Source organism: Galleria mellonella, unplaced genomic scaffold (genome assembly GCF_026898425.1).
Source record: "Galleria mellonella isolate WM207_F2 unplaced genomic scaffold, CSIRO_AGI_GalMel_v1 utg89, whole genome shotgun sequence".
NCBI lineage: Eukaryota > Metazoa > Arthropoda > Insecta > Lepidoptera > Pyralidae > Galleria > Galleria mellonella.
Window position 1 is genome coordinate 1,442,457 of NW_026442169.1, and position 14,303 is coordinate 1,456,759.

At 32.2% G+C, this 14,303-nt stretch overlaps 1 long non-coding RNA gene across 1 annotated transcript in view; it reads left to right on the forward strand.

Moving 5' to 3' along the window:
* LOC116413100 (uncharacterized) overlaps positions 1-8,772 on the forward strand; it is a 187,978-nt gene extending 179,206 nt beyond the window's left edge. The window contains exon 4 of the long non-coding RNA XR_008253715.1: positions 8,684-8,772. This is a non-coding gene — a long non-coding RNA (uncharacterized LOC116413100). The remainder of the gene's footprint in view (positions 1-8,683) is intronic.
* The last annotated feature ends 5,531 nt before the right edge of the window (positions 8,773-14,303 follow it).

Genomic DNA, 14,303 nt, shown 5'->3' on the forward strand with positions numbered 1-14,303 from the left:
GTAACGATTTCATGGTAGGCAGTCAGTTAATTGTGGAGAACGGATCTCTCTGGGGGAATTGTAATAATTTGGTACCGTATATTCATTAATTAAAATTTTCTTCAAAAATTTGTTTTCATAATCTTTCCCTTTTGACTTTTGTATAGAAATTGAATTCATTATTATCTGTTTTAATGATCATTTTGTTTGGAATTAAAACAATCCTCTTTTGAGGTCACGTCTTACAAAGAGAAGTAGCTTTTTAAGTTGTCCTTTGTTTTGGATTTATATTTAAATGTATGAGGGAAATCAATGTTCCGTACTTTAAGTTATAAAAAGGAACCTTCATAGATTTTTTATCTATTTATCTGTTTTTTTTATTTTATTTTTTTATTAAAGATATGGTTATTGCATACTATGCATGAGGTACCTGTGTGTATGGTATTGAAACGGCGCAGCTATGGATACTGCATAAAAGAGGAGCGAGGTTCGATTCCCTATATAATTTAAGAAATTGTCTTTTCTGAATTGCTGTTCGAGTGTCGTGTGTTTTGCGTTGTATCTCTAAATGTTCGTAGTTTAATTTTTAATATTACAATAATTACAGTTTAATTTATAATATTATTTTTAATATTATTAATGATTAATCCTAGTTTCAAAATCAGGGAACTGGTGTATTTGTGTGGCATTTATTATTATTAATCAGTTTATGCTGTGTGGTCCCGGCATAGAATGGGACACTTCTATCTTTCTCATGGGTGTCGTAAGAAGCGACTAAAAGAACTTCATTGTCAAGAGACGGGCAGCAGCCTCCCTGTTAAAACATTATAAAAGCCTAAATAGGTTTACCTTCCAAGCGTGGAAAATACTGGCAAAACCCCTCTTATGGGGAAGGCTTATGTTCAGCAGTGGACAGTTAACGGCTAAAATGATAATGATCTTTTTAAATATATGATGTTTATGAATGATACTTTATAAATTTTGGTATGAAGTATTTAAAATAACACAAATAACAGGTAGAAATTTTAAAGTCCTATATTTTTATACACTTATATAATTTTTATATTTACGTGGCGCTCTCTATCTTTTAAGTTATATATTTAACTAGTTCATCATAGAAAAAGTAATACTTGTAAACCTTTATAATATATTTAACAATGGTAAGTATAGATGTGGACAAATAACAGGTTTAGAGATACTATAACCATAGCTATTACTGCGACATTAACCCATACACAACAGATACAGTTAAATTAGAACATCCATAAATAATTCAGTCAGTGTTCAGGCCAGGATGCTCGAACTTCCTGTGTGTAGGACACATTTTATGGGCAACTCTTTCTCGAATCGAGCTGTCCAGTTATGGAACAAACTCCCTTCCCACGTACAAGAGAGTCCCTCTATTACCTCTTTCAAGAAAAGGTTGAAATCACATTTTCTTTCCCTTGAGTAATATTATTTTTTTGGATTTTTCTATTTGAACTGTCAAATCTTAAAATCATTAAACGAAATTTCTAATGCAAGTAGTATATTCATTTATTTTAACATTTATTATATAAGTAGGTAGGTATTATATGTTTTTATAGTGTATGTATTTATATAATATTTTATTATATATTATAATTTTGTTTATTTAACTGTATATTCGTTTATGTATTAATATTTGTAGCACTTTAGCTGCCCGCTAACGAAATGCTTTCTTACTATACTGGGTTGACTGGAAGAGATCTCTGTCAGAGATAAGTCCACCCTTGCTCACAACATTTATAAATATATTATTTTATATGTAACTTACAAGTGCAATAAAGAATAAAGAATATATATCATTATTCCTCTCCATCTTAAGGTTGCCTGAAAGAAATCGCTATTTAGCCATAAGGCCGTCCATTATTGCCACTTTATTTTGCTTTTATGTAATTAAGTTTATGTTATTAAATATCCTTAAGTCTTAGAAGAGATTTTGCCTCACTCTGCGTGTTCCACTACTTGTACAACGTATGTAACTTACAAGTGCAATAAAAAATATATATTATATAATAATAATACGACTAGTTATTACATCCACTAAAGTAATGTTTAAAGATTATGTCCCACAAAAAAAACGGCTTGAATTGTAAAAAAAAAAACCACATATTTTAGTCTAAAAACTAAACTACTTAAGTGATATCATGTTTACGAGACCATTCTGTAAGTGTATCTTTTCTGATTAAAAATTGTATTTTCCAAGTTAGTTTAGCATTGACGGAGTTATGAGGTAATAAACATAAATAAATAAATACAATCCAATTGAGATTTTCCTTCTTTTTAAAGTCGGTTGATACAAAAGTCACTTTAATTCGAGATTTATGGTTTTTTTTTTTATTAAAAAGTAAAAGATTTAATTGTCATAAAATTTTGGCAAAGTGTCGTGTAGTAATTACAAAAAACCAAATACTGGCCAGATGAGAAACTTATATTTTTCGAAGTCACTTTCAAAATTAAATAAAAACAAACAACATAATATTTATTGAGTTTACATGATACAATTGTATACAATGTAAGAAGTAATTTCTAGAGCGGCTATATTACGAAAGGAATGCGCCACTAAAGTGAACATTCCTTCATATTTTAGAGCAGTCACTAAACAGAATGGGTTCAATCAAAAAAAGTGAATATAAATTGGATACGCGGCGTAAAGTACGCTCCATACACATTATTTATATGGGCACAATGTTATTTACTGGGGTTATTTTGTCCCTTCTGGTGTTTATGAGGAATTTGGGTAGGAAATAACCTAGCGATCGTAATGTGAAAGTGTATTATATTATTTATTCAGACTACTCGTGTTTGTAAAGTATCGATGATTTGACAATATTTGTTTTAGTAGGTTAACTACTTCAAAGATTTTTTCAGTTCGGTTGTATTTTTTTTGTTTGTTACCTCATAACTCCGTCGGTTAATAACCAATTTAGAGAATTAGTTTGATATCTAAAAGGATATACTTACTTATTCCATAGAATTTTTATCAAAATCGATTCAATTTGTAATGCATTTTACCAGAATTGAAGTTAGTTTTTTTGATGAGTATAATTTTAAATTAGCTCATTTTCTTTCTTATAACAGTCGTGCGGAGCTGGGACGGGCGACTAGTAAAAAAATAAGATTCTTATCAAATAATTGGAAAATATCAGAAGCAAAATATGAAGTAGGTGCAAAATTTTTGGTGGTAAATTTACGTGCAATTTCTGCAATGATTAACGTTGTATACACATTAAAGGAAACTACATATATGTATGATATGCTATGTATGTATATGACATGTATGCCTCAAAAAAGGGTCCACTTTTTGTCAGCTAATTGTCAAATTAGCTGACTCGTTTTTTTATCAGTGTTCTATATACTTACGCATACAATGTATCTTGATGTATTATTTAATAAATAAAATGAGTATTCACGCATCAAAAAGAAGAAAACAGTATAAGACAATAAATATAGATGTTATAAAGGAATCACTTATAACTATTTATTACGCAAAATTGTATGAAAAAGTTGAGCCGTTAATTTCGAAGCATTTCTATGGAGACGCTCTATCTATATAATCTAACGACTAGATATACTCAGTTATGATATAATCAGTATACTCTGTTATGTCCACGGTACTGCTCATGTCTATAGGCGACGGTTACCACTTTTCATCAGGTGGGCCGTCAGCTTGTTTGCCATTCTAAGTTGTATATATATATATATATATATACTAATCATTGTTCTACAGAGTTTACTATGAAAACCTGCTTTGTGAAACACAATCTTTTAATTATTACTCGACTACCTATCAAAGAATGAATTAATGAAACCATTTTATTTTTCCTCTCAAAGATGTGTCTTTTCTAAGCAACATAAAACGTAAAATGACATAAAAACATAAAAAAAAAAAATGCAAGAAGCGAGGTGAAGAGGCAACAATGGGCGGCCTTATCGCTAAATAGCAATCTCTTGCAGGCAACCTTAAGATGGAGAGATAATTAAACTTGGGTCTTGTCAAGGTGCAACAAAGAATGTACAGATAATTTTTTTTTTAATGGAAATTTGACGGCCCACCTGATGGAAAATGGTTACTGTCGAATACCTTCACATTTATAAAACAAAGTGTTCCTCCTAACATCTGTACGATTAGATATATAGGTATTATAAACTACGTAAATGATTTGAATGCGATTTTCATTAATAGATAGAGTGATTCAAATTTCATCGAAGATATTGCGTAATCTGTTAACGAATTGATGGATTAATTTTTCATTTGAATTCATAATAACTTTATTTGAGATATAAAAACCAATATGTGGCGAGATTGTTTCTTTTTTATAAGTCAACAATAAGTCGACGATGGCGTATGTCTATCTTTTCAGCATAGATATTATATGCATCTAATTCATACTTGACGCAACAAGCTGATGAAAAAATTTGAAAATTTATGCTCTACTACCCATGCGAATCCAGGCGGGGTCACTAGTTTTTTTTCTAGGGAATACCGTTTCCCTAAAATTTTGGTCGCTAATTGGACGCTTAGTGTCCTATTAGCGAATTTAGAATTAATGGTAAGGTTATTTACAAGTATTTTGTTTGGTTTCAAGTTTTTCTGTTTTCATGTATGTTATAAATATTATGACATGACTGGTCGCTGGTAGATAACACATGAACAGCACTATAGATATTACAGAATACACTGTGAGGTCAAAGAGAACTTTTTTGCATTGTGCATAAACGTGCATTCCTGAGGATTACAAAGTTACGACATTTTACTCTGTAATAATAATACATTTAATAGGTAAATCTCTGCCTACTTTAAAATTGTAGTTTGTTTCAATAGAATTTAATTAAAATGTAAACAAACATAACTAATATGACTGTAAGACAGTATGCTGATATTCAATAGTATTTTCATTAAAAAAAAAAAAAAAAAAATATATATATATATATATATATATATATATATATATATTGTATTTTTCGATTTGACATTATTTTCATTTAAAGTATGGCATCTTGGGTGTACGTCATATTATTGCTGTTCGCGCATCTCGTTTATTTCTACCTCATACATCTAGGTTGTGAAATGAGTTTCCCTCTTCAATTTTCCCCTTACAATATTATATGGGGCATTTCAAAAAACGTGCCTCCAAACATTTAAAAGGCCAGCAACAAAAGCAATTCCCCCCGTGTTGCAGATGTTCATGGGTGACGGTATTCACTTTCTATCAGGTGGACCGTCTGCTCGTTTATTTCCCTAACAATAAAAAAAAAAAACAAAAAACGTTTCAATAATAATATCAACAATACTTAGGTTTTCATTAAGTTTCATTGAGACAAATTACAGATGGCGTTGTATGATATTTTCCGTAACATCTATTTATTTATTACACTTATGTGAATATTTAAATTAACTCTATTACGTAACGCTATTACATGTTATTTTGCATAAAACTGAATTCAACACAAGAACAATTCAGAAATGTGGTTATTATTATAATAAAACCACACGACCGGATAAAACGGTCCAATTTTACAAAAGAGACATACCGGCTTACGTTTCCCGCTCAACAAAGTCCTGCGAGGCATTTCCTTAACTAATTCAACCCACTTAAGTATGCCACGACCGGTACAGATTATATTCCAAGCAATAAATCTAACCGAGCATAGGATCCCGATGTGTTTATAAATTTTATAACCGTATGTGATCTCATTCCTTAGCCTCTTTGTGACATGTTTAATTTAAAAAGCGGCTATGTGTTGAAATTGCTGATTTAGATATGTTCTATTTTTAAACTTGGCGCCTTTTTCAATATGCGGAACTTGATTATTTGATTTCAATTTTGTACAACCTTAAAAAAATTTATAAATGTGAAAATTTATAAATATATTTAGATGTTTGTTGCTCAATAACGCATAAACGGCTGGACAGATATCAATGAAATTTGGTATACAAGTAATTCTTAGATACAAAGTAAGTCTTAGATTAAAATTCTTTTATAATATTATTAATGCGCAAGTTTGTAGCGATTTATTATTCTTTCACGAAAAAACTACAGAACAAATTTGAATAACATTTAGTACATGGATAGTTTTTTTTAATGTGTGATAATGGAATGGTAACCCCACCCGCGCTATCAGTATGCACAGGCGGGGCACCAGTGAAGGATGATAGGTGAGAATGAAGCAGGTCAGTTAGCCCATCGTGACAAATTCAACAAGAATTGTTCACGATAGTTTCCAAGGAGAATCACGTGGAGATCGACCTTATAGGGCATAGTGCTAGCAATGGGGCTGTCAAACTCCATTGCTAACAATCCCTTTCTGCCACATAGATAGGTTATATCTTACCTTCGTATATAAGGTACTGTACATACTGTACATATATATTTTATTTACATTTTTTATATACTTATTCACGCGAATGGAGCTCTGAGATGTAGCCAGTAGACTTTTTTATCCTTATCTATTCGAAGATGGTCGCGCGATACAGTTAATAAAGATTTAATTTTAATTTATGTTAGGTAGCGTCTATTTATTCATGCAGTTGTTTATTTATTTACCAGAGGGAGACTTTGCACAAAAGTCGATTGCTTGGGTACCTCTGTCCTATTCGTGTTTCAACCGTGAAGCAGTTGTGTTTGTATGGCTGTGTTTCGGTTTGAAGGATGGGATATGGCGTGAATTTATTGGGTATAGAGGAATAACACCTGAGTCCTCAGGATTGGCAACGCATGCTTGTTTGCCACTTTAGTGGTATAAAAAAGATATTTAGATACTATCATCATATCAACCTTTAACTGTCCATTGCTGTATATAAGCCCCCCTTTGGGGGGTTTTGCTAATCTTAGCAGGCGGATTGGCAACCGTAGTTAGGCTTTGGAAATGTTTTAAGAAGGACAGTGCTGTCCGTTACTCGTCCATTAAATTTCCTTAGTCGCCTCTTACGACACTCACGGGAAAGGAAGGGATGGCCTATTCTACGCCGGGACCACACGGAAATTTAAGTACTTACTGGTCGTAAAAGGAAATTGATTTTGAAAACTGACTACCTTGGTAGCGGTCGACGTCATAGTTATCCCATTGTTGTCCCACAAAGCTCTGGGGTACACAACTTTTGAAGATTACATTTGGGGACATTCTAATCACGTAGTGCGCTCGGCGAAGTGTGTACACGTTGATTTATTTTGCGGATAACACTTAAAAAAGGATTTGTAATTTCCAGAACATGTTTTTATATTAGGAACATGATTTATTTTCGTCATTCGGGGAAAACTGGGTAAAGCCCGATTGGAAAATGTGAATCAATTATTTATTTAGGTATTAATGAAGAAACTTTTAATTATTATTTATTGTTTAATTAATTAAAAATAATTATAACATTATAACAGCAAAAGCCAAATCAATGTTATAAATCTAGTGTGCTAACATACAAAGTTATAATAAATGTATTTAACCCGACTTGAGATATGTCTGAGCCGCTTCTAATATCTTTGGCAGGCTACTACTAAATATACCAATGATGTTTATAATATTATTTAGTAACCGCACTGCCTGAGTTAAGGGAGCGCGCTGAAGTAGGTTAGTTCTTACTGGCGGGACATTAAACGTAACCGGATGACGGTGCGCGCTAACATAAGCATTCGGTACTCGCAGTTGGACTATCTCTGGTACTTGTGGGTGATGTACCCATCACTTAATTAGATATTTAATTTCGATGTTAAGAAAGAAAAAATAAGAAGAAAGAAAGAAATGTATTAAAACCCCATTGAGTATTTAGAATAAACACGAGAATAAAAAATAAAGTATATTAATGCTTATGTAAATTTTGTCTTTAACATACGAGAATTTATTATGTTGTAATTTTCATGATTCGTACAGAATGGAACTAGTAATTATAGATAGATAGATACCTTATTTCAAGGCCGTAGCTAAACCCATGTTTAAGGTAGGGCAAGAGACTCTGCAAAAGCGAATCTGTCTAATTTTCATCGGGTCTTTTGAGGTAGGGCATTGCCCCTTAATGCCCACCCCTTTCCTAGCTACGACCATAATTTATTTGCATAATTTACATAATACAAATAACAACAGACAGAGATAATGGAATAGTAGCCCTGTCTACGTAACCGTATACGCTAGAGGGGCACTAGTGACGGATGATAGGAGAGAATGAAAGGCACGTCTGTTAGCCCATCGTGATGAATACACCTGGAATTCAGCACGATGGTTTCCATGGGAGACCACGTGGAGATCGACCTGACAGGGTATATTGTTAGCAGCGGGACTGGTAGTCCGTATTACTAACAATTCCATCCCCTCATAGACAAATATAGACATAAACACAAAAAGAGAAACGAAAGAATATATTTAGAGATATTTAGAGAGAAAGAGAGAAAATACATTAATTTAATAAATAAAAAAAAAAACAATTATGTTTATTGTAAACAAAATTAAACATTAAACGAAACAGTTATTACAGTCGTCCAATAAATTTTGTTAGTTAGTTTAAAACAAAACCATTTACCAACGCCCCCATCTCTAGCGGTTTAAAGTGTATAACCCTTTACAATTACGCCTTTATGTTGTGTCTTAATAGTTCGCAAGGGTCCAAATTTACGTCCACCGACACTTTGTCCAAGTTATTTTGTGTACAAATTAACGGACTTTGTAATTATGTTTGTTGTGTGTCTTGTTCCAGGAAATTGCTGCCATACTCATCAGTTTTGACAAGCACAGCGAATGGCAGTCGAAGGAAGTCAAGATACGGTGAGTGGTGGACTTTATTTCGCTTAATTGCAACAGAGTTAAATATGTACATATTTATTTATTTATACTTTGTTGTAATTATTTATTGCTTAGCGATAAGGTCGTCTTTGGTATCATTTTTCATTATAATACATTTAAATGTATTTACTATTTTACAAAATTGTAAAATAAATAAATAAAATAAAATCTAAACACTAATTAGTACATATAATAAATAACACCGTAACTGGTCGTTGTCGGGGGAAAGGGATTGTTAGCAATGGAGTTTGACAGTCCCATTGCCAGCAATATGTCCTATTAGGTCGTGGTTCTACCTAGAAACCATCGTGAACAATTCTTGTTGAGTTCGTCATGATGGGCCAACTGACCCGCTTCATCCTCAGCTATCATCCTTCACTGGTGCTGCGCCGGTGTATACCGATAGCGCAGGCGGGGTTACCATTCCATTTTCATCCATTAAAAAAAACTGGTCGCTGTCTGTACATGGAAGATATATAAGAAAAACCATGTAACTATATACTAGAGGGTATTTATGAACGCAATCGAACCCAAAATAATGACTTTTAGAATTTTTGTCTCTACATCTGTTTGTCTGTACGTTTGTGCACGCTAATCTCAGAAGTGATTTAACAGATTGGAAAACAGTTTTTACTAATACGTTGCAGTTTGTTCCACTTAACATTAAGTGTTTGTTTTATTTTAATCGGTTCATAAATAAAAAAAAGTTATATCAATCTAAAGAGTTACATATAAAATGCTATAAAAAGCATATATGATACTTTAAATACTGATTCACGCGAGTAAAGCCGCGGAATACTGCTAGTAATATATAAAAATATGACAGAGATAAGCAAATGCACAAAGGCGAGTTTAACTCTAAAAGAGTTCTCTTCGAGCAACAGCCAAAGTGGAAAGAAGCATCAATGTATATTATTCATGTGCCTGTATATTTAAGCTACTAACTTTTACCGGCGACTTCGTCTGCATGATTGAGATATCTTCACTGACCAGCATAAAAAATAATCCATGTCCTTCTCAATTCCATTTAGTATGTGTATATCAAATTTCATAGTGATTGGTTAAGCTGTTAAAGTACCCGTAACCGGCGAGCGTGTATGAAAAGATTGATGAATGTGGCAGAAGCGAAAGAGGTTTGTTTGAATCGAAGCATTTGGCATTCCATTGTTCTGCCTACCCTAATGGGAGACAGGCGTGACAGATATGTATATGTATGTATATGGTTAAGCTATTAAGGCGTTAAGAGGTAACAAACAAATAAACTCGCATTGATAATATTAGTAAAGATAGATAGATAAATAATTTATTTGCATTACTTACAGCATACAAACAATAATAGACATAAATGCACAGTGAAAAAAGATAAAAAAAATACATATACAAAAAATAAAAATAAAACAAAATGCATAAAATAAGTAACAATTTTTCTCTTCATGCGTGTGCTACAGTAACACAAAATGGTCACAACTCAGCTTGTTGCCTTGCCCTAAAATAATTATTTCATTTACAGTTTACAAAAAAAGGAATAAGTATTGTTGTAATAAATATATAATATACTAGATACCCCTCTTAATGGGGGAGGTTTATGCCCAGCAGTGGACAATTAAAGGCTGATATGTTAATGACGATGATACTGGATGATGATGTACTTCGTATCTCCTTTAACGCGAGCGATTTACGTATAAAATTATCTAGGAATTTTTCTTATTTTATTTAGTTATTTCAGCTGAAAGAAAGCTGGCCCTTTAATTCTTTTTTTAAATACATTCAGCTGAAAAGTATAGTTTTTGGTTTCTTTTAAACCACGCCTTTATAGCGAACGGAACAAAAAAAATATCTATATATATATATATATAGATATTTATATATATATATAGATATATATATATATATATATATATATAGATATTTATATATCTAAATATATATATATATATATATATATATATATATATATATATATATATAGCTATTTCTGTAGTTGTTGTGGATTAAAAACTATCCTATCTCTCAAGTTCGAAGTCAATTAAAATCAGTTGAGCGGTTAATGAGATTACCGCGAACGAAGATTGTGACACGAGATTTTAATATTGAGATATTTATTTCTCAGAATATAATGGAGTCTTTTATTATTGAAATTAAATTTTATTATTAATATTACCAGAAGGAGACTTTGTACAAAAGTCGTTTGCTTAGGTACCTTTGTCCCATTCGTGTTTCTACCGTGAAGCTGTTTTTTGCATGGCTGTGTTTCAGTTTGAAGTGACAGTGAATTTACAAGGTACAGAGGTATAATACCTTAGTCCTCAGGAATGACAATCCATAGGGAGTGTTATGGGCGAAACAATATACTCTGTTATGCCCATGGTACCGTTTACATCTATAGGCGACCGTCAGATGGGCCGTCAGCTTGTTTGCCTTTCTAACTTGTATAAAAAATATTGTTATATATATACACACATACATATATATCTGTTACATCTGTCTCCTAATAACTCCAAAATATTATTAATCTTAGAATTAAAATAAAATGTGGTGTGTGTGTGAAAGTGAAATATGACTTTATAATTTGCAAAAAATAATGGAGTAAAATTAATTTTTTATCAAAAAAAAAATAATAATTCTCAATAAAAACAAAATAAACATACTCGTAAAGTTGAAAGCAGACTCACACTTGGCGCCTCTGTTTTTCTCTTGTTCCGGTATTAGACACAGAATGTATAATAAAGTAGTTCAAGTAGGTCATATTGCCAGTTATGCGAGTGGCTGAATAAATTCAATATAGTAAAATTTCTCTATTGACCTACATTTCGTTTAAAATGTACAACTGAAATGTACACGAAATATTACATATGTGTAATACATATTACACATGTAATATTAGAATAATAGAATAGAATTTTCTAAAATATATCTCTTAAATTGTCTTACAAAATGATGCCTACGGAAGACAGTACTTAAATATATTTTAGAATACTTATCAAACAGTGTCCTGAAGACAACTGCTGATAAAATAGACTGTCCTATCCTAAAATATTGGGTAGGACAGGTTATCAATGTAAGATCGTTATGACCGTTCATTTACTAACATAGGTTAAGTCAATTTATAACTAACAAAATGGGCCTTATGTAGTCTGATTAGATAAATATTATTCTTATTATCTTTATTGGGTGAATTTTAAAATTTTTTTCTGACAGTCCACGAGTCTTTTAAGTCAATACAATTAGATTTATTAGAAAAAATCGTGGCTAAGCCAGTTATTTTATTTCGAAACTAAATTATTAAACAGATTTTGTTAATATTTCTATAAGACTAATTGTACTGAAAGTATATCCTTTCAGGTTATAAAGAATTTTCAAAATCAATTTATTAATGATGGAGTTCGGATTTAAAAAAATCTTTTTTTGAAATCGGTTGAATAAACATGGCTTAGAATAAGTGCTAAGTCTAAAAGAAATTATGAGATAAAGGTTTCTTGTTCTTTAATATAAATCAGAAAAAAAAATCTATAGAATTTTTTCCAATTACAATTGCTTAGAACTTTACTTGAGACAATCTGCGTGTAGAATTACAAATCACATGCAAAATGTCCAATAAAGAACTGCACAGAAAAGGACAAATTAAACTATCAGTAGACCAACGTTTCCAGTTTTCCGCTTTTAGTCTGTGGCTGTACCTAATTTGGCGCCCACCGTGGGACCCGTTCCAACTCGTAACAACTTTAAGCAAATTAAAACTTGAACCGTGACTACTGCTCTCTTTGTCTGTACTCTTGAAATATTAACTCTTTATGGGGGCGCATTGTACTTTGAGAGATGCGGCACCGTGGTTTCTTGTCGTTACTTAAAAATTTAACATTGTCTTTATACTAGATTCCTCTTTGGACGTGATCTAAACGCCTTTTGGGTATCTTGTTGAAGTTTCCGGATTTTCTTAAGCAACTTACAGCTGTTTAAATATACAATTCATGTTTTTGAACAACTTCTGAAAGAAGGAAATTCTGAATTCGTTTTTGTTTTCATTAAATGCACGTTACGTGACTACGTCGCCAATTACGAAATGATTTTGATGATTATTTGCAGTTGGTAGGATTTATTCAACTGTTAGTTACATTTATGAGAATTGAAATTGCTATTTATTGGATTAGGAAATTTTTTCTCATTGTGAAGCAAAATCTGTTGTTTAAAAATTCTATCCCCTCTTAGTATACAGATTTTAGTTATTCACATACTAGATATCTTACAGGATAGTTAGAAGGAATGAGTTATATTGATCTTTATAAGAATAAGAAAGAAGAGAGAATAAAAAAGTTAAAAATATAAGAATAGTAGATGAAGCAAGAAAAGAAAAAGTTACTATTTTCTTTATTACTTAATTTCTTCAAGACTATTGATATTTTTCTGAGATAACATACGATTTAAATATATACATAATATAAATAAATTGCTGTACTTAACTATAAAACTTTAAATTGAGTTATTCTCCTAAACTAAGAGTTAGCAAAACTTTTAGCAGTTAGAATTATTATCATAACCCAAGTTTGTTTACTTGCCCACTAGTTAAAATAATGTACTGGATGTTTCACACTATTATAATTATAACCTTTTTTAAAGTTGTTATACATAATTTTAATTTTTCTATTTATTTATTAAACTGTAATACACCAAGAAAGTGTAAATGGCGGACTCAACACCATATAGCGTCGTTATCTACCAGTCGACCGTAGATAGGTATAATAGAAAATATAATTGACGATGCAACGTAATAAACAATATTAAATTAAAATAATAATTCAAAAATGCGCGGGCGTCTTGATTCCTTCCGTCCCTTTATCACCAATGTACACACAAAATATTGTCTACAAACACAGCACTTCAAATTATGAAAGCAGTAACCACATTTACAGCACAACAATGTTATTAATATTTTTTATACGTAGTTGCTCGTCGATTGCAGAGGTCACATTGACGGTTAAGATTGAAGACAGCTCTGAAGTTTCTTATAATCTTCCAGCGTCCTCATTGGTTGTTGTAACTCGGAGGTAAAGACGATGACGGTGATTGGATAGGATAGGATCAAGGGAAATGAATTTAGCACTAGGTACCAATTATTATTATTTTTTAAATTTCACTAAAATTCTCATCTCCCCTCTTAAGGAGAGGAGATGGCAACTAACCCCCGGCAGAAGCACAGTCGGCCGGGGTTCAGGGCCCCAGGGAGAGAAACCGGCGTACAATGCGGGCAGAATCTAAGAGCACCGCTTTCTGCATCTTTCCCGGGAGTGAGCCGCCTCGGAATCCCAACCGTCTGAGATGTTGTTCCAGACTGGTTGGGATAAGACCGTTCACCGACATAACGATTGGGATGATTTCAGTAGATGTCACCCCCCACATTTCGGTCACCTCGTGAGCCAGGTCGAGATATTTTCTCTTCTTCTCGGTTTCGGCTTTCACGAGGTTCTCGTCATGCGGTATGGTGACATCCACCAAAAACACCCTCGAGAGTGCCCGATCCATCACCACGATATCAGGTT